The sequence below is a fragment of the Saimiri boliviensis genome, chromosome 8, assembly GCF_048565385.1.
Source record: "Saimiri boliviensis isolate mSaiBol1 chromosome 8, mSaiBol1.pri, whole genome shotgun sequence".
Classification (NCBI taxonomy): domain Eukaryota; kingdom Metazoa; phylum Chordata; class Mammalia; order Primates; family Cebidae; genus Saimiri; species Saimiri boliviensis.
In genome coordinates, this window is record NC_133456.1 from 67,157,032 (window position 1) to 67,178,951 (window position 21,920).

Genomic DNA, 21,920 nt, shown 5'->3' on the forward strand with positions numbered 1-21,920 from the left:
ACTGCTAACTCTTATATGCGTCTCTAGGGCTGAAAATGACTGTTTCTACATTCTCCAAAGAAAGGGTTTCTGAACTGCTGCAAACACACATCAGTTTAGCTCTGGAAGGTGAATGCACAAATTGACAACCATTCTGCTAGATAGCTCCGTTTTTGTTTTACAGCAAGGAACTTCTCTTTACAGCCTGTACTCGCAAGCACTCTGGAGTGTCCAAACGCAGCTTTTAGAAGAAACGTGTTTCTACCTCTCTGAATGTAAACAAAGATGCAACTTCCTAAAAGGAACCAACACACAGCAGATCAGTTTGTACGAAGCGGGTCTTCTGTGTTTTAAACGCATTCCTCCTGCTAACTCTTATAGGCGTCTCTAGGCCTGGAAATGACTGTTTCTACATTCTCCAAAGAAAGCGTTTCTGAACTGCTGCAAACACACATCAGTTTAACTCTGGAAGTTGAATGCACACATTGACAACCATTCTGCTAGATAGCTCCATTTTCGTTTTACAACAATGTACTTCCTTTAACAGCCTGTACTGCCATCTACTCTGGAATGTCCAAACGAACCTTTTAGAAGAAACGTGTTTCTCCCTCGCTGAATCTAAACATAGATGCAACTTCCTAAAAGGAACCAACACAGAGCAGATCAGTTTGTTTGAAGCGGGTCTTCTGTGTTTTAAACGCATTCTTACTGCTAACTCTTATATGCGTCTCTCAGGCTGGAAATGACTGTTTCTACATTCTCCAAAGAAAGGGTTTCTGAACTGCTTCAAAAACACATCAGTTTAGCTCTGGAAGTTGAATGCCCACATTGACAATCATTCTGCTAGATAGCTCCGTTTCTGTTTTAGAGCAATGTAATTCTCTTTACAGCCTTTACTCCCAAGCACTCTGGAATGTCCAAACGAAGCTTTTAGAAGAAACGTGTTTCTACCTTTCTGAATGTACACATAGATGAAACTTCCTAAAAGGAACCGACACAGAGGAGATCAGTTTGTACGAAGCAGATTTTCTGTGTTTTAAACGCATTCTTACTTCTAACTCTTATATGCGTCTCTCAGGCTGGAAATGACTGTTTCTACATTCTCCAAAGAAAGGGTTTCTGAACTGCGGCAAACACAGGGCAGTTTAGCTCTGGAAGATGAATGCACACATTGACAACCATTCTGCTAGATAGCTCCGTTTTTGTTTTACAGCAAGGAACTTCTCTTTAGAGCCTGTACTCCCAAGCACTCTGGAATGTCCAAACGCAGCTTTTAAAAGAAACGTGTTTCTGCCTCGCTGAATCTATACATAGCTGAAACTTCCTAAAGAGAACCAACACACAGCAGATCAGTTTGGACGAAGCGGGTCTTCTGTGTTTTAAACGCATTCTTACTGCTAACTCTTATAGGCGTCTCTAGGCCTGGAAATGACTGTTTCTACATTCTCCAAAGAAAGCGTTTCTGAACTGCTGCAAACACACATCAGTTTAACTCTGGAAGTTGAATGCACACAATGACAACCATTCTGTTAGATAGCTCCATTTTCGTTTTACAACAATGTACTTCCTTTAACAGCCTGTACTGCCATCTACTCTGGAATGTCCAAACGAACCTTTTAGAAGAAACGTGTTTCTCCCTCGCTGAATCTAAACATACATGCAACTTCCTAAAAGGAAGCAACACAGAGCAGATCAGTTTGTTTGAAGCGGTTATCTGTGTTTTTAACGCATTCTTACTCCTAACTCTTATATGCGTCTCTAGGGCTGGAAATCACTGTTTCTACATTCTCCAAAGAATGGGTTTCTGAACTGCTGCAAACACACATCAGTTTAACTCTGGAAGTTGAATGTACACATTGACAACCATTCTGCTAGATAGCTCCATTTTCGTTTTACAGCAATGTACTTCATTTTACAACCTGTACTGCCATCCACTCTGGAATGTCCAAACGAAGCTTTTAGAAGAAATGTGTTTCTGCCTCGCTGAATCTAAACATAGATGCAACTTCCTAAAAGGAACCAACACAGAGCAGATCAGTTTGTACGAAGCGTGTCTTCTTTGTTTTAAACGCATTCTTACTGCTAACTGTTATATGCGTCTCTAGGGCTGGAAATGACTGTTTCTACATTCTCCAAAGAAAGGGTTTCTTAACTGCTGCAAAAACACATCAGTTTAGCTCTGGAAGGTGAATGCAAAAATTGACAACCATTCTGCTAGATAGCTCCGTTTTTGTTTTACAGCAAGTTAATTCTCTTTACAGCCTGTACTCCCAAGCAATCTGGAATGTCCAAACGAAGCTTTTAGAAGAAACTTGTTTCTAACTCGCTGAATCTAAACATAGATGCAGCTTCCTAAAAGGAACCAACACAGAGCAGATCAGTTTGTACGAAGCGGGTCTTCTGTGTTTTAAACGCATTCTTACTGCTAACTCTTATATGCGTCTCTCAGGCTGGAAATGACTGTTTCTACATTCTCCAAAGAAAGGGTTTCTGAACTGCTTCAAAAACACATCAGTTTAGCTCTGGAAGTTGAATGACCACATTGACAATCATTCTGCTAGATAGCTCCGTTTCTGTTTTAGAGCAATGTAATTCTCTATACAGCCTTTACTCCCAAGCACTCTGGAATATCCAAAGAAAGCTTTTAGAAGAAACGTGTTTCTACCTTTCTGAGTGTACACATAGATGAAACTTCCTAAAAGGAACCGACACAGAGCAGATCAGTTTGTACGAAGCGGATCTTCTGTGTTTTAAACGCATTCTTACTTCTAACTCTTATATGCGTCTCTCAGGCTGGAAATGACTGTTTCTACATTCTCCAAAGAAAGGGTTTCTGAACTGCTGCAAACACAGGGCAGTTTAGCTTTGGAAGATGAATGCACACATTGACAACCATTCTGCTAGATAGCTCCGTTTTTGTTTTACAGCAAGGAATTTCTTTTTAGAGCCTGTACTCCCAAGCACTCTGGAATGTCCAAACGTAGCTTTTAGAAGAAACGTGTTTCTACCTCCCTGAATGTAAACACAGATGCAACTTCCTAAAAGGAACCAACACACAGCAGATCAGTTTGTACGAAGCGTTTTTTCTGTGTTTTAAACGCATTCTTACTGCTAACTCTTATATGCGTCTCTAGGGCTGGAAATGACTGCTTCTACATTCTCCAAAGAAAGGGTTTCTGAACTGCTGCAAAAACAAATCAGTTTAGTTCTGGAAGGTGAATGCACAAATTGACAACCATTCTGCTAGATAGCTCCGTTTTTGTTTTACAGCAAGGTAATTCTCTTTACAGCCTTTACTCCCAAGCACGTGGGAATGTGCAAACGCAGCTTTTAGAAGAAACGTGTTTCTGCCTCGCTGAATGTAAACATAGATGCAACTTCCTAAAAGAAACCAACACAGAGCAGATCAGTTTGTACGAAGCGGGTCTTCTGTGTTTTAAATGCATTCTTACTGCCAACACTTATATGCGTCTATAGGCCTGGAAATGACTGTTTCTACATTCTCCAAAGAAATGGTTTCTGAACTTCTGCAAACACAGAGCAGTTTAGCTCTGGAAGTTGAATGCACACATTGACAACCATTCTGCTACATAGCTCCGTTTTTGTTTTACACCAAGGAACTTCTCATTACAGCCTGAGCTCCCAAGCACTCTGGAATGTCCACACGCAGCTTTTAGAAGAAACGTGTTTCTACCTCTCTGAATGTAAACATAGATGCAACTTCCTAAAAGGAACCAACACTCAGCAGATCAGTTTGTACGAAGCGGGTCTTCTGTGTTTTAAACGCATTCTTACTGCTAACTCTTATATGTGTCTCTAGGGCTGGAAATGACTGTTTCTACATTCTCCAAAAAAAGGGTTTCTGAAATGCTGCAAAAACACATCAGTTTACCTCTGGAAGTTGAATGCACACATTGACAACCATTCTGCTAGATAGCTCAGTTTTTGTTTTACGGATAGGAACTTCTCTTTACAGCCTGTACTGCCATCCACTCTGGAATGTCCAAACGCAGCTTTTGGAAGAAAAGTGTTTCTGCCTCGCTGAATCTAAACATAGGTGCAACTTCCTAAAAGGAACCAACACAGAGCAGATCAGTTTGTACGAAGCGGGTCTTCTGTATTTTAAACGCATTCTTACTGCTAACGGTTATATGCGTCTCTAGGGATGGTAGTGACTGTTTCTATATTCTCCAAAGAAAAGGTTTCTGAAATGCTGCAAACACACATCAGTTTAATTCTGGAAGTTGAATGCACACATTGACAAACATTCTGCTAGATAGCTCCATTTTCGTTTCACAGCAATGTACTTCTTTTTACACCCTGTACTGCCATCCACTCAGGAATGTCCAAACGAAGCTTTTAGAAGAAACGTGTTTCCCCTTGCTGAATCTAAACGTAGATGCAACTTTCTAAAAGGAACCAACACACAGCAGATCAGTTTGTACGAAGCGGGTCTTCTGTGTTTTAAACGCTTTCTTACTGCTAACTCTTATATGCGTCTCTAGGGCTAGATATGACTTTTTCTACATTCTCCAAAGAAAGGGTTTCTGAACTGCTGCAAACACACATCAGTTTAGCTCTGGAAGTTGAATGCACACACTTACCACCCTTCTGCTAGATAGCTCCGTTTTTGTTTTACAGCAAGGTACTTCTCTTTAGAGCCTGTATTCCCAAGCACTCTGGAATGACGAAACGCAGCTTTTAGAAGAAACGTGTTTCTACCTCGCTGAATGTAAACATAGATGCAACTTCCTAAAAGGAACCAACAAACAGCAGATCAGTTTGTACGAAGCGGGTCTTGTGTGTTTTAAACGCATTCTTACTGCTAACTCTTATATGCATCTCTAGGGCTGAAAATGACTGTTTTTACATTCTCCAAAAAAAGGGTTTCTGAAATGCTGCAAACACAGAGTAGTTTAGCTCTGGAAGTTGAATGCACACATTGACAACCATTCTGCTAGATAGCTCCTTTTTTGTTTTACAGCAAGGTTCTTCGCTTTACAGCCTGTACTGCCATCCACTCTGGAATGTCCAAACGCAGCTTTTAGAAGAAAAGTGTTTCTCCCTCGCTGCATCTAAACATAGATGCAACTTCCTAAAAGGAAGCAACACACAGCAGATCAGTTTGTACGAAGCGGGTCTTCTGTGTTTTAAACGCATTCTTACTGCTAAATCTTATAAGCGTCTCTAGGCCTGGAAATGACTGTTTCTACATTCTCCAAAGAAAGGGTTTCTGAACTACTGCAAACACACAGCAGTTTAGCTCTGGAAGTCGAATGCACACATTTAAAACCATTCTGCTAGATAGCTCCGTTTTTGTTTTACAGTAAGGAACTTCTCTTAAAGCCTGTACTCCCAAGCACTCTGGAATGACGAAACGCAGCTTTTAGAAGAAACGTGTTTCTACCTCTCTGAATGTAAACATAGATGCAACTTCCTAAAAGGAACCAACAAACAGCAGATCAGTTTGTACGAAGCGGGTCTTCTGTGTTTTAAACGCATTCTTACTGCTAACTCTTATATGCGTCTCTAGGGCTGGAAATGACTGTTTCTATATTCTCCAAAGAAAAGGTTTCTGAAATGCTGCAAACACACATCAGTTTAACTCTGGAAGTTGAATGCACACATTGACAAACATTCTGCTAGATAGCTCCATTTTCGTTTTACAGCAATGTACTTCTTTTTACACCCTGTACTGCCATCCACTCAGGAATGTCCAAACGAAGCTTTTAGAAGAAACGTGTTTCTCCCTCGCTGAATCTAAACGTAGATGCAACTTCCTAAAAGGAAGCAACACACAGCAGATCAGTTTGTACGAAGCGGGTCTTCTGTGTTTTAAACGCATTCTTACTGCTAAATCTTATAAGCGTCTCTAGGCCTGGAAATGACTGTTTCTACATTCTCCAAAGAAAGGGTTTCTGAACTGCTGCAAACACACAGCAGTTTAGCTCTGGAAGTCGAATGCACACATTCAAAACCATTCTGCTAGATAGCTCCGTTTTTGTTTTACAGTAAGGAACTTCTCTTAAAGCCTGTACTCCCAAGCACTCTGGAATGTCCAATCTCAGCTTTTAGAAGAAACGTGTTTCTACCTCTCTGAATGTAAACATAGATGCAACTTCCTAAAAGGAACCAACACACAGCAGATCAGTTTGTACGAAGAGGGTCTTCTGTGTTTTAAACGCATTCTTACTGCTAACTCTTATATGCGTCTCTAGGGCTGGAAATGACTGTTTCTACATTCTCCAAAAAAAGCGTTTCTGAAGTGCTGCAAAAACACATCAGTTTAACTCTGGAAGTTGAATACACACATTGACAACCATTCTGCTAGATAGCTCCATTTTCGTTTTACAGCAATGTACTTCTTTTTACAGCCTGTACTGCCATCCACTCTGGAATGTCCAAACGAAGCTTTTAGAAGAAACGTGTTTCTCCCTCTCTGAATCTAAAGGTAGATGCAACTTCCTAAAACAAACCAACGCACAGCAGATCAGTTAGTAGGAAGTGGGTGTTCTTTGTTTTAAATGTATTCTTACTGCTAACTCTTATATGCGTCTCTAGGGCTGAAATGACTCTTTCTACATTCTCCAAAGAAAGGGTTTCTGAACTGCTGCAAACACACATCAGTTTAGCTCTGGAAGTTGAATGCACACACTGACCACCCTTCTGCTAGATAGCTCCGTTTTTGTTTTACAGCAAGGTACTTCTCTTTACAGCCTGTATTCCCAAGCACTCTGGAATGACGAAACGCAGCTTTTAGAAGAAACGTGTTTCTACCTCGCTGAATGTAAACATAGATGCAACTTCCTAAAAGGAACCAACACACAGCAGATCAGTTTGTACGAAGCGGGTCTTCTGTGTTTTAAACGCATTCTTACTGCTAACTCTTATATGCGTCTCTAGGGCTGAAAATGACTGTTTCTACATTCTCCAAAGAAAGGGTTTCTGAACTGCTGCAAACACACAGCAGTTTAGCTCTGGAAGTCGAATGCACACATTGACAACCATTCTGCTAGATAGCTCGGTTTTTGTTTTACAGTAAGGAACTTCTCTTTACAGCCTGTACTCCCAAGCACTCTGGAATGTCCAAACGCAGGTTTTAGAAGAAACGTGTTTCTTCCTCTCCGAATGTAAACATAGATGCAATTTCCTAAAAGGAACCATCACACAGCAGATCAGTTTGTACGAAGCGGGTCTTCTGTGTTTTAAACGCATTCTTACTGCTAACTCTTACATGCGTCTCTAGGGCTGGAAATGACTGTTTCTATATTCTCCAAAGAAAAGGTTTCTGAAATGCTGCAAACACACATCAGTTTAACTCTGGAAGTTGAATGCACACATTGACAACCATTCTACTAGATAGCTCCATTTTCGTTTCACAGCAATGTACTTCTTTTTACACCCTGTACTGCCATCCACTCAGGAATGTCCAAACGAACTTTTAGAAGAAACGTGTTTCTCCCTCGCTGTATCTAAACGTAGACGCAACTTCCTAAAAGGAACCAACACACAGCAGATCAGTTTGTATGAAGCGGGTCTTCTGTGTTTTAAACGCATTCTTACTGCTAACTCTTATATGCGTCTCTAGGGCTAGATATGACTTTTTCTACATTCTCCAAAGAAAGGTTTTCTGAACTGCTGCAAACACACAGCAGTTTACCTCTGGAAGTTGAATGCACACATTGATAACCATTCTGCTAGATAGCTCCGTTTTTGTTTTACAGCAAGGTACTTCTCTTTACAGCCTGTACTCCCAAGCATTCTGGAATGTCCAAACGCAGCTTTTAGAAGAAACGTGTTTCTACCTCGCTGAATGTAAACATAGATGCAACTTCCTAAAAGGAACTAACACACAGCAGATCAGTTTGTACGAAGCGGGTCTTCTGTGTTTGAAACGCATTCTTACTGCTTAATCTTTTATGCGTCTCCAGGGCTGGAAATGACAGTTTCTACATTCTCCAAAGAAAGGGTTTCTGAACTGCTGCAAACACACATCGGTTTAACTCTGGAAGGTGAATGCACACACTGACCACCATTCTGCTAGATAGCTCCGTTTTTGTTTTACAGCAAGGTACTTCTCTTTACAGCCTGTACTCCCAAGCACTCTGGAATGTCCAAACGCAGCTTTTAGAAGAAACGTGTTTCTACCTCGCTGAATGTAAACATAGATGCAATTTCCTAAAATTAACCAACACACAGCAGATCAGTTTGTACGAAGCGGGTCTTCTGTGTTTTAAACGCATTCATACTGCTAACTCTTATATGCGTCTCTAGGGCTGAAAATGACTGTTTCTACATTCTCCAAAAAAAGGGTTTCTGAAATGCTGCAAAAACACATCAGTTTAACTCTGGAAGTTGAATGCACACATTGACAACCATTCTGCTAGATAGCTCCATTTTCGTTTTACAGCAATGTACTTGTTTTACAGCCTGTACTGCCATCCACTCTGGAGTGTCCAAACAAAGCTTTTAGAAGAAACGTGTTTCTCCCTCTCTGAATCTAAACGTAGATGCAACTTCCTAAAACAAACCAACTCACAGCAGATCAGTTAGTACGAAGTGGGTGTTCTTTTTTTTAAATGCATTCTTACTGCTAACTCTTATATGCGTCTCTAGGGCTGGAAATGACTGTTTCTACATTCTCCAAAGAAAGGGTTTCTGAACTGCTGCAAACACACATCAGTTTAGCTCTGGAAGTTGAATGCACACACAGACCACACTTCTGCTAGATAGCTCCGTTTTTGTTTTACAGCAAGGTACTTCTCTTTACAGTCTGTATTCCCAAGCACTCTGGAATGACGAAACGCAGCTTTTAGAAGAAACGTGTTTCTACCTCGCTGATTGTAAACATAGATGCAACTTCCTAAAAGGAACCAACACAGAGCAGATCAGTTTGTACGAAGCAGGTCTTCTGTGTTTTAAACGCATTCTTACTGCTAACTCTTAAATGCGTCTCTAGGGCCTAAAATGACTGTTTCTACGTTCTCCAAAAAAAGGGTTTCCGAACTGCTGCAAACACAGAGCAGTTTAGCTCTGGAAGTCGAATGCACACATTGACAACCATTCTGCTAGATAGTTCCGTTTTTGTTTTACAGCAAGGTTCTTCTCTTTACAACCTGTACTCCCAAGCACTCTGGAATGCCCAAGCGCAGCTTTTAGAAAAAATGTGTTTCCACCTCGCTGAATGTAAACATAGATTCAACTTCCTAAAAGGAACCAACGCACAGCAGATCAGTTTGTACGAAGCGGGTCTTCTGTGTTTTAAACGCATTCTTACTTCTAACTCTTATATGCGTCTCCAGGGCTGGAAATGACTGTTTCTACAGTCTCCAAAGAAAAGGTTTCTGAAATGCTGCAAACACACAGCAGTTTAGCTCTGGAAGTTGAAGGAACACATTGACAACCATTCTGCTTGATAGCTCAGTTTTTGTTTTACAGCAAGGAACTTCTCTTTACAGCCTGTACTTCCATCCACTCTGGAATGTCCAAACGCAGCTTTTAGAAGAAAAGTGTTTCTGCCTCGCTGAATCTAAACATAGATGCAACTTCCTAAAAGGAACCAAAACAGAGCCGATCAGTTTGTACGAAGCGGGTCTTCTGTGTTTTAAACGCATTCTTACTGCTAACTCTTATATGCGTCTCTAGGGCTGGAAATGACTGTTTCTATATTCTCCAAAGAAAAGGTTTCTGAAATGCTGCAAACACACATCAGTTTAACTCTGGAAGTTGAATGCACACATTGACAACCATTCTGCTAGATAGCTCCATTTTCGTTTTACAGCAATGTACTTCTTTTTACACCCTGTACTGCCATCCATTCAGGAATGTCCAAACGAAGCTTTTAGAAGAAACGTGTTTCTCCCTCGCTGAATCTAAACGTAGATACAACATCCTAAAAGGAACCAACACACAGCAGATCAGTTTGTACGAAGCGGGTCTTCTGTGTTTTAAACGCATTCTTACTGCTAACTCTTATATGCGTCTCTAGGGCTAGATATGACTTTTTCTATATTCTCCAAAGAAAAATTTTCTGAACTGCTGCAAACACACAGCAGTTTACCTCTGGAAGTTGAATGCACACATTGATAACCATTCTGCTAGATAGCTCTGTTTTTGTTTTACAGCAAGGTGCTTCTCTTTACAACCTGTTCTCCCAAGCATTCTGGAATGTCCAAACGCACCTTTTAGAAGTAACGTGTTTCTACCTCGCTGAATGTAAACATAGATGCAACTTCCTAAAAGGAACCAACACACAGCAGATCAGTTTGTACGAAGTGGGTCTTCTGTGTTTTAAACGCATTCTTACTGCTAACTCTTATATGCGTCTCTAGGGCTGGAAATGACTGTTTCTATATTCTCCAAAGAAAAGGTTTCTGAAATGCTGCAAACACACATCAGTTTAACTCTAGAAGTTGAATGCACACATTGACAAACATTCTGCCAGATAGCTCCATTTTCGTTTTACAGCAATGTACTTCTTTTTACACCCTGTACTGCCATCCACTCAGGAATGTCCAAACGAAGCTTTTAGAAGAAACATGTTTCTCCCTCGCTGAATCTAAACGTAGATGCAACTTCCTAAAAGGAAGCAACACACAGCAGATCAGTTTGTACGAAGCGGGTCTTCTGTGTTTTAAACGCATTCTTACTGCTAAATCTTATAAGCGTCTCTAGGCCTGGAAATGACTGTTTCTACATTCTCCAAAGAAAGGGTTTCTGAACTACTGCAAACACACAGCAGTTTAGCTCTGGAAGTCGAATGCACACATTCAAAACCATTCTGCTAGATAGCTCCGTTTTTGTTTTACAGCAAGGTTCTTCTCTTTACAGCCTGTACTGCCATCCACTGTGGAATGTCCAAACGCAGCTTTTAGAAGAAAAGTGTTTCTCCCTCGCTGAATCTAAACATAGATGCAACTTCCTAAAAGGAACCAACACAGAGCCGATCAGTTTGTACGAAGCGGGTCTTCTGTGTTTTAAACGCATTCTTACTGCTAACTCTTATATGCGTCTCTAGGGCTGGAAATGACTGTTTCTACATTCTCCAAAGAAAACGTTTCTGAAATGCTGCAAACACACATCAGTTTATCTCTGGAAGTTGAATGTACACATTGACAACCATTCTGCTAGATAGCTCCATTTTCGTTTTACAGCAATGTACTTTTTTTACACCATGTTCTGCCATCCACTCTGGAATGTCCAAACGAAGCTTTTGGAAGAAACGTGTTTCTCCCTCGCTGAATCTAAACGTAGATGCAAATTCTTAAAAGGAACCAACACGCAGCAGATCAGTTTGTACGAAGCGGGTCTTCTGTGTTTGAAATGCATTCTTACTGCTTAATCTTATCTGCGTCTCTAGGGCTGGAAATGACTGTTTCTACATTCTCCAAAGAAAGGGTTTCTGAACTGCAGCAAACACACATCGGTTTAACTCTGGAAGGTGAATGCACACACTGACCACCATTCTGCTAGATACCTCCGTTTTTGTTTTACATCAAGGTACTTCTCTTTACAGCCTGTCCTCTCAAGCACTCTAGAATGTCCAAACGCAGCTTTTAGAAGAAACGTGTTTCTACCTCGCTGAATGTAAACAGAGATGCAACTTCCTAAAAGGAACCAACACACAGCAGATCAGTTTGTACGAAGCGGGTCTTCTGTGTTTTAAACGCATTCTTACTACTAACTCTTATATGCGTCTCTAGGGCTGGAAATGACTGTTTCTATATACTCCAAAGAAAAGGTTTCTGAAATGCTGCAAACACACATCAGTTTAACTCTGGAAGTTGAATGCACACATTGACAACCATTCTGCTTGATAGCTGCATTTTCGTTTTACAGCAATGTACTTCTTTTTACAGCCTGTACTGCCATCCACTCAGGAATGTCCAAACGAAGCTTTTAGAAGAAACGTGTTTCTACCTCGCTGAATCTAAACGTAGATGCAACTTCCTAAAAGGAACCAACACACAGCAGGTCAGTTTGTACGAATCGGGTCTTCTGGGTTTTAAACGCATTCTTACTGCTAACTCTTATATGCGTCTCTAGGGCTAGATATGACTTTTTCTACATTCTCCAAAGAAAGGTTTTCTGAACTGCAGCAAACACACAGCAGTTTACCTCTGGAAGTTGAATGCACACATTGATAACCATTCTGCTAGATAGCTCCGTTTTTGTTTTACAGCAAGGTTCTTCTCTTTACAGCCTGTACTCCCAAGCACTCTGGAATGCCCAAACGCAGTTTTAGAAAAAATGTGTTTCTACCTCGCTGAATGTAAACATAGATTCAACTTCCTAAAAGGAACCAACGCACAGCAGATCAGTTTGTACGCAGCGGGTCTTCTGTGTTTTAAACGCATTCTTATTTCTAACTCTTATATGCGTCTCTAGGGCTGGAAATGACTGTTTCTACATTCTCCAAAGAAAATGTTTCTGAAATGCTGCAAACACACAGCAGTTTAGCTCTGGAAGTTGAAGGAACACATTGACAAACATTCTGCTAGATAGCTCAGTTTTTGTTTTACATCAAGGAACTTCTCTTTACAGCCTGTACTGCCATCCACTCTGGAATGTCCAAACGCAGCGTTTAGAAGAAAAGTGTTTCTGCCTCGCTGAATCTAAACATAGATGCAACTTCCTAAAAGGAACCAACACAGAGCCGATCAGTTTGTACGAAGAGGGTCTTCTGTGTTTTAAACGCATTCTTACTGCTAACTCTTATATGCGACTCTAGGGCTGGAAATGACTGTTTCTATATTCTCCAAAGAAAAGGTTTCTGAAATGCTGCAAACACACATCAGTTTAACTCTGGAAGTTGAATGCACACATTGACAACCATTCTGCTAGATAGCTCCATTTTCGTTTTACAGCAATGTCCTTCTTTTTACACCCTGTACTGCCATCCACTCAGGAATGTCCAAACGAAGCTTTTAGAAGAAACGTGTTTCTCCCTCGCTGAATCTAAACGTAGATGCAACTTCCTAAAAGGAACCAACACACAGCAGATCAGTTTTTATGAAGCGGGTCTTCTGTGTTTTAAACGCATTCTTACTGCTAACTCTTATATGCGTCTCTAGGGCTGGAAATGACTGTTTCTATATTCTCCAAAGAAAAGGTTTCTGAAATGCTGCAAACACACATCAGTTTAGCTCTGGAAGTTGAATGCACACACTGACCACCCTTCTGCTAGATAGCTCCGTTTTTGTTTTACAGCAAGGTACTTCTCTTTACAGCCTGTATTCCCAAGCACTCTGGAATGACGAAACGCAGCTTTTAGAAGAAACGTGTTTCTACCTCGCTGAATGTAAACATAGATGCAACTTCCTAAAAGGAACCAACACACAGCAGATCAGTTTGTACGAAGCGGGTCTTCTGTGTTTTAAACGCATTCTTACTGCTAACTCTTATATGCGTCTCTAGGGCTGAAAATGACTGTTTCTACATTCTCCAAAGAAAGGGTTTCTGAACTGCTGCAAACACACAGCAGTTTAGCTCTGGAAGTCGAATGCACACATTGACAACCATTCTGCTAGATAGCTCCGTTTTTGTTTTACAGTAAGGAACTTCTCTTTACAGCCTGTACTCCCAAGCACTCTGGAATGTCCAAACGCAGGTTTTAGAAGAAACGTGTTTCTTCCTCTCCGAATGTAAACATAGATGCAACTTCCTAAAAGGAAGCAACACACAGCAGATCAGTTTGTACGAAGCGGGTCTTCTGTGTTTTAAACGAATTCTTACTGCTAACTGTTATATGCGTCTCTAGGGCTGGAAATGACTGTTTCTATATTCTCCAAAGAAAAGGTTTCTGAAATGCTGCAGACACACATCAGTTTAACTCTGGAAGTTGAATGCACACATTGACAACCATTCTACTAGATAGCTCCATTTTCGTTTCACAGCAATGTACTTCTTTTTACACCCTGTACTGCCATCCACTCAGGAATGTCCAAACGAAGCTTTTAGAAGAAACGTGTTTCTCCCTCGCTGAATCTAAACGTAGACGCAACTTCCTAAAAGGAACCAACACACAGCAGATCAGTTTGTATGAAGCGGGTCTTCTGTGTTTTAAACGCATTCTTACTGCTAACTCTTATATGCGTCTCTAGGGCTAGATATGACTTTTTCTACATTCTCCAAAGAAAGGTTTTCTGAACTGCTGCAAACACACAGCAGTTTACCTCTGGAAGTTGAATGCACACATTGATAACCATTCTGCTAGATAGCTCCGTTTTTGTTTTACAGCAAGGTACTTCTCTTTACAGCCTGTACTCCCAAGCATTCTGGAATGTCCAAACGCAGCTTTTAGAAGAAACGTGTTTCTACCTCGCTGAATGTAAACATAGATGCAACTTCCTAAAAGGAACTAACACACAGCAGATCAGTTTGTACGAAGCGGGTCTTCTGTGTTTGAAACGCATTCTTACTGCTTAATCTTATATGCGTCTCTAGGGCTGGAAATGACAGTTTCTACATTCTCCAAAGAAAGGGTTTCTGAACTGCTGCAAACACACATCGGTTTAACTCTGGAAGGTGAATGCACACACTGACCACCATTCTGCTAGATAGCTCCGTTTTTGTTTTACAGCAAGGTACTTCTCTTTACAGCCTGTACTCCCAAGCACTCTGGAATGTCCAAACGCAGCTTTTAGAAGAAACGTGTTTCTACCTCGCTGAATGTAAACATAGATGCAACTTCCTAAAATTAACCAACACACAGCAGATCAGTTTGTACGAAGCGGGTCTTCTGTGTTTTAAACGCATTCATACTGCTAACTCTTATATGCGTCTCTAGGGCTGAAAATGACTGTTTCTACATTCTCCAAAGAAAGGGTTTCTGAACTGCTGCAAACACACAGCAGTTTAGCTCCGGAAGTCAAATGCACACATTGACAACCATTCTGCTAGATAGCTCCGTTTTTGTTTTACAGTAAGGAACTTCTCTTTACACCCTGTACTCCCAAGCACTCTGGAATGTCCAAACGCAGCTTTTAGAAGAAACGTGTTTCTACCTCGCTAAATGTGAACATAGATGCAACTTCCTAAAAGGAACCAACACACAGCAGATCAGTTTGTACGAAGCGGGTCTTCTGTGTTTTAAACGCATTCTTACTGCTAACTGTTATATGCGTCTCTAGGCCTCGAAATGACTGTTTCTATATTCTCCAAAGAAAAGGTTTCTGAAATGCTGCAAACACACATCAGTTTAACTCTGGAAGTTGAATGCACACATTGACAACCATTCTGCTAGATAGCTCCATTTTTGTTTCACAGCAATGTACTTCTTTTTACACCCTGTACTGCCATCCACTCAGGAATGTCCAAACGACGATTTTAGAAGAAACGTGTTTCTCCCTCGCTGAATCTAAACGTAGATGCAACTTCCTAAAAGGAACCAACACACAGCAGATCAGTTTGTACAAAGCGGGTCTTCTGTGTTTTAAACGCATTCTTACTGCTAACTCTTATATGCGTCTCTAGGGCTAGATAGGACTTTTTCTACATTCTCCAAAGAAAGGTTTTCTGAACTGCTGCAAACACACAGCAGTTTACCTCTGGAAGTTGAATGCACACATTGATAACCATTCTGCTAGATAGCTCCGTTTTTGTTTTACAGCAAGGTACTTCTCTTTACAGCCTGTACTCCCAAGCATTCTGGAATGTCCAAACGCAGCTTTTAGAAGAAACGTGTTTCTACCTCGCTGAATGTAAACATAGATGCAACTTCCTAAAAGGAACTAACACACAGCAGATCAGTTTGTACGCAGCGGGTCTTCTGTGTTTGAAACGCATTCTTACTGCTTAATCTTATATGCGTCTCTAGGGCTGGAAATGACAGTTTCTACATTCTCCAAAGAAAGGGTTTCTGAACTGCTGCAAACACACATCGGTTTAACTCTGGAAGGTGAATGCACACACTGACCACCATTCTGCTAGATAGCTCCGTTTTTGTTTTACAGCAAGGTACTTCTCTTTACAGCCTGTACTCCCAAGCACTCTGGAATGTCCAAACGCAGCTTTTAGAAGACACGTGTTTCTACCTCGCTGAATGTAAACATAGATGCAACTTCCTAGAATTAACCAACACACAGCAGATCAGTTTGTACGAAGCGGGTCTTCTGTGTTTTAAACGCATTCTTACTGCTAACTCTTATATGCGTCTCTAGGGCTGAAAATGACTGTTTCTACATTCTCCAAAGAAAGCGTTTCCGAACTGCTGCAAACACACAGCAGTTTAGCTCTGGAAGTCGAATGCACACATTGACAACCATTCTGCTAGATAGATCCGTTTTTGTTTTACAGTAAGGAACTTCTCTTTACAGCCTGTACTCCCAAGCACTCTGGAATGTCCAAACGCAGGTTTTAGAAGAAACGTGTTTCTACCTCTCCGAATGTAAACATAGATGCAACTTCCTAAAAGGAACCAACACTCAGCAGATCAGTTTGTACGAAGCGGGTCTTCTGTGTTTGAAACGCATTCTACTGCTTAATCTTATATGCGTCTCTAGGGCTGGAAATGACTGTTTCTACCTTCTCCAAAGAAAGGGTTTCTGAACTGCTGCAAACACACATCGGTTTAACTCTGGAAGGTGAATGCACACATTGACAACCATTCTGCTAGATAACTCCGTTTTCGTTTTACAGCAGTGTACTTCTTTTTACAGCATGTACTGCCATCCACTCAGGAATGTCCAAACGAAGCTTTTAGAAGACGCGTGTTTCTCCCTCGCTGAATCTAAACGTAGATGCAACTTCCTAAAAGGAACCAACACACAGCAGATCAGTTTGTATGAAGCGGGTCTTCTGTGTTTTAAACGCATTCTTACTGCTAACTCTTATATGCGTCTCTAGGGCTGGAAATGATTGTTTCTACATTCTCCAAAGAAAGGGTTTCTGAAATGGAGCAAACACACAGCGGTTTAGCTCTGGAAGTTGAATGAAAATGTTGACAACCATTCTGCTAGATAGCTCCGTTTTTGTTTTACTTCAAGGAACTTCTCCTTACAGTCTGTACTCCCAGGCACTCTGGAATGTCCAAAAGAAGCTTTTAGAAGGAAAGTGTTTCTACCTCGCTGAATATAAACATAGATGCAACTTCCTAAAAGGAACCAACACACAGCAGATCAGTTTGTACGATGCGGGTCTTCTGTGTTTGAAACGCATTCTTACTGCTAACTGTTATATGCGTCTCTAGGGCTGGAAATGACTGTTGCTACATTCTCCAAAGAAAGGGTTTCTGAACTGCTGCAAACACACAGCAGTTTAGCTCTGGAAGTCGAATGCACACATTAACAACCATTCTGCTAGATAGCTCCGTTTTTGTTTTACAGTAAGGAACTTCTCTTTACAGCCTGTACTGCCAACCACTCTGGAATGTCCAAACGCAGCTTTTAGAAGAAACGTGTTTCTACCTCTCTGAATGTAAACATATATGCAACTTCCTAAAAGGAACCAACACACAGCAGATCAGTTTTTACGAAGCGGGTTTTCAGTGTTTTAAACGCATTCTTACTGCTAACTCTTATATGCGTCTCTAGGGCTGGAAATGACTGTTTCTACATTCTCCAAAAAACGGGTTTCTGAAATGCTGCAAAAACACATCAGTTTAACTCTGGAAGTTGAATGCACACATTGACAACCATTCTGCTAGATAGCTCTATTTTCGTTTTACAGCAATGTACTTCCTTTTACAGCCTGTACTGCCATCAACTCAGGAATGTCCAAACGAAGCTTTTAAAAGAAACGTGTTTCTCCCTCTCTGAATCTAAACGTAGATGCAACTTCCAAAAACAAACTAACACACAGCAGATCAGTTAGTACGAAGTGGGTCTTCTTTTTTTTAAATGCGTTCTTACTGCTAACTCTTATATGCGTCTCTAGGGCTGGAAATGACTGTTTCTACATTCTCCAAAGAACGGGTTTCTGAACTGCTGCAAACACACATCAGTTTAGCTCTGGAACTTGAATACACACACTGACCACGATTCTGCTAGATTGCTCCGTTTTTGTTTTACAGCAAGGTACTTCTCTTTACAGCCTGTACTCCCAAGCATTCTGGAATGTCCAAACGCAGCTTTTAGAAGAAACGTGTTTCTACATCGCTGAATGTAAACATAGATGCAACTTCCTAGAAGGAACTAACACACAGCATATCAGTGTGTACGAAGCGGGTGTTCTGTGTTTTAAACGCATTCTTACTGCTAACTCTTACATGCGTCTCTAGGGCTGGAAATAAGTGTTTCTACATTCTCCAAAGAAAGGGTTTCTGAAATGCTGCAAAAACACATCACTTTAACTCTGGAAGTTGAATGCACACATTGACAACCATTCTGCTAGATAGCTCCATTTTCGTTTTACAGCAATGTACTTCTTTTTACAGCCTGTACTGCCATCCACTCTGGAATGTCCCAACGAAGCTTTTAGAAGAAACGTGTTTCTCCCTCTCTGAATCTAAACTTAGATGTAACTTCTTAAAACAAACCAACTCACAGCAGATCAGTTAGTACGAAGTGGGTCTTCTTTGTTTTAAAAACATTCTTATTGCTAACTCTTATATGCGTCTCTATGGCTGGAAATGACTGTTTCTACATTCTCCAAACAAAGGGTTTCTGAACTGCTGCAAACACACATCGGTTTAACTCTGGAAGTTGAATGCACACACTGACCACCATTCTGCTAGATAGCTCTGTTTTTGTTTTACAGCAAGTTACTTCTCTTTACAGCCTGTACTCCCAAGCACTCTGGAATGTCCAAACGCAGCTTTTAGAAGAAACGTGTTTCTGCCTCGCTGAATCTAAACATAGATGCAACTTCCTAAAAGGAACCAACACACAGCAGATCAATTTGTACAAAGCGGGTCTTCTGTGTTTTAAACGCATTCTTACTGCTAACTCTTATATGCGTCTCTAGGGCTGAAAATGACTGTTTCTACATTCTCCAAAAAAAGGGTTTCTGAAATGCTGCAAACACAGAGTAGTTTAGCTCTGGAAGTCGAATGCACACATTGACAACCATTCTGCTAGATAGCTCCGTTTTTGTTTTACAGCAAGGTTCTTCTCTTTACAGCCTGTACTCCCAAGCACTCTGGAATGCCCAAACGCAGTTTTAGAAAAAACGTGTTTCTACCTCGCTGAATGTAAACATAGATTCAACTTTCTAAAAGGAACCAACGCACAGCAGATCAGTTTGTACGAAGCGGGTCTTCTGTGTTTTAAACGCATTCTTACTTCTAACTCTTATATGCGTCTCTAGGGCTGGAAATGACTGTTTCTACATTCTCCAAAGAAAATGTTTCTGAAATGCTGCAAACACACAGCAGTTTAGCTCTCGAAGTTGAAGGAACACATTGACAAACATTCTGCTAGATAGCTCAGTTTTTGTTTTACAGCAAGGAACTTCTCTTTACAGCCTGTACTGCCATCCACTCTGGAATGTCCAAACGCAGCGTTTAGAAGAAAAGTGTTTCTGCCTCGCTGAATCTAAACATAGATGCAACTTCCTAAAAGGAACCAACACAGAGCCGATCAGTTTGTACGAAGAGGGTCTTCTGTGTTTTAAACGCATTCTTACTGCTAACTCTTATATGCGTCTCTAGGGCTGGAAATGACTGTTTCTATATTCTCCAAAGAAAAGGTTTCTGAAATGCTGCAAACACACATCAGTTTAACTCTGGAAGTTGAATGCACACATTGACAACCATTCTGCTAGATAGCTGCATTTTCGTTTTACAGCAATGTAATTCTTTTTACAGCCTGTACTGCCATCCACTCAGGAATGTCCAAACGAAGCTTTTAGAAGAAACGTGTTTCTCCCTCGCTGAATCTAAACGTAGATGCAACTTCCTAAAAGGAACCAACACACAGCAGATCAGTTTGTACGAAGCGGGTCTTCTGTGTTTTAAACGCATTCTTACTGCTAACTCTTATATGCGTCTCTAGGGCTGGAAATGACTGTTTCTATATTCTCCAAAGAAAAGGTTTCTGAAATGCTGCAAACACACATCAGTTTAGCTCTGGAAGTTGAATGCACACATTGACCACCCTTCTGCTAGATAGCTCCGTTTTTGTTTTACAGCAAGGTACTTCTCTTTACAGCCTGTATTCCCAAGCACTCTGGAATGACGAAACGCAGCTTTTAGAAGAAACGTGTTTCTACCTCGCTAAATGTAAACATAGATGCAACTTCCTAAAAGGAACCAACACACAGCAGATCAGTTTGTACGAAGCGGGTCTTCTGTGTTTTAAACGCATTCTTACTGCTAACTCTTATATGCGTCTCTAGGGCTGAAAATGACTGTTTCTACATTCTCCAAAGAAAGGGTTTCTGAACTGCTGCAAACACACAGCAGTTTAGCTCTGAAAGTCGAATGCACACATTGACAACCATTCTGCTAGATAGCTCCGTTTTTGTTTTACAGTAAGGAACTTCTCTTTACAGCCTGTACTCCCAAGCACTCTTGAATGTCCAAACGCAGGTTTTAGAAGAAACGTGTTTCTTCCTCTCCAAATGTAAACATAGATGCATCTTCCTAAAAGGAACCAACACACAGCAGATCAGTTTGTACAAAGCGGGTCTTCTCTGTTTTAAACGCATTCTTACTGCTAACTGTCATATGCGTCTCTAGGGCTGGAAATGACTGTTTCTATATTCTCCAAAGAAAAGGTTTCTGAAATGCTGCAAACACACATCAGTTTAACTCTGGAAGTTGAATGCACACATTGACAACCATTCTACTAGATAGCTCCATTTTCGTTTCACAGCAATGTACTTCTTTTTACACCCCGTATTGCCATCCACTCAGGAATGTCCAAACGAAGCTTTTAGAAGAAACGTGTTTCTCCCTCGCTGAATCTAAACGTAGACGCAACTTCCTAAAAGGAACCAACACACAGCAGATCAGTTTGTATGAAGCGGGTCTTCTGTGTTTTAAACGCATTCTTACTGCTCACTCTTATATGCGTCTCTAGGGCTAGATATGACTTTTTCTACATTCTCCAAAGAAAGGTTTTCTGAACTGCTGCAAACACACAGCAGTTTACCTCTGGAAGTTGAATGCACACATTGATAACCATTCTGCTATATAGCTCCGTTTTTGTTTTACAGCAAGGTACTTCTCTTTACAGCCTGTAATCCCAAGCATTCTGTAATGTCCAAACGCAGCTTTTAGAAGAAACGTGTTTCTACCTCGCTGAATGTAAACATAGATGCAACTTCCTAAAAGGAACTAACACACAGCAGATCAGTTTGTACGAAGCGGGTCTTCTGTGTTTGAAACGCATTCTTACTGCTTAATCTTATATGCGTCTCTAGGGCTGGAAATGACTGTTTCTACATTCTCCAAAGAAAGGGTTTCTGAACTGCTGCAAACACACATCGGTTTACCTCTGGAAGGTGAAAGCACAGACTGACCACCATTCTGCTAGATAGCTCCGTTTTTGTTTTACAGCAAGGTACTTCTCCTTACAGCCTGTACTCCCAAGCACTCTGGAATGTCCAAACGCAGCTTTTAGAAGAAACGTGTTTCTACCTCGCTGAATGTAAACATAGATGCAACTTCCTAAAATTAACCAACACACAGCAGATCAGTTTGTACGAAGCGGGTCTTCTGTGTTTTAAACGCATTCATACTGCTAACTCTTATATGCGTCTCTAGGGCTGAAAATGACTGTTTCTACATTCTCCAAAGAAAGGGTTTCTGAACTGCTGCAAACAGACAGCAGTTTAGCTCTGGAAGTCGAATGCACACATTGACAACCATTCTGCTAGATAGCTCCGTTTTTGTTTTACAGTAAGGAACTTCTCTTTACAGCCTGTACTCCCAAGCACTCTGGAATGTCCAAACGCAGGTTTTAGAAGAAACGTGTTTCTACCTCTCCGAATGTAAACATAGATGCAACTTCCTAAAAGGAACCAACACACAGCAGACCAGTTTGTACGAAGCGGGTCTT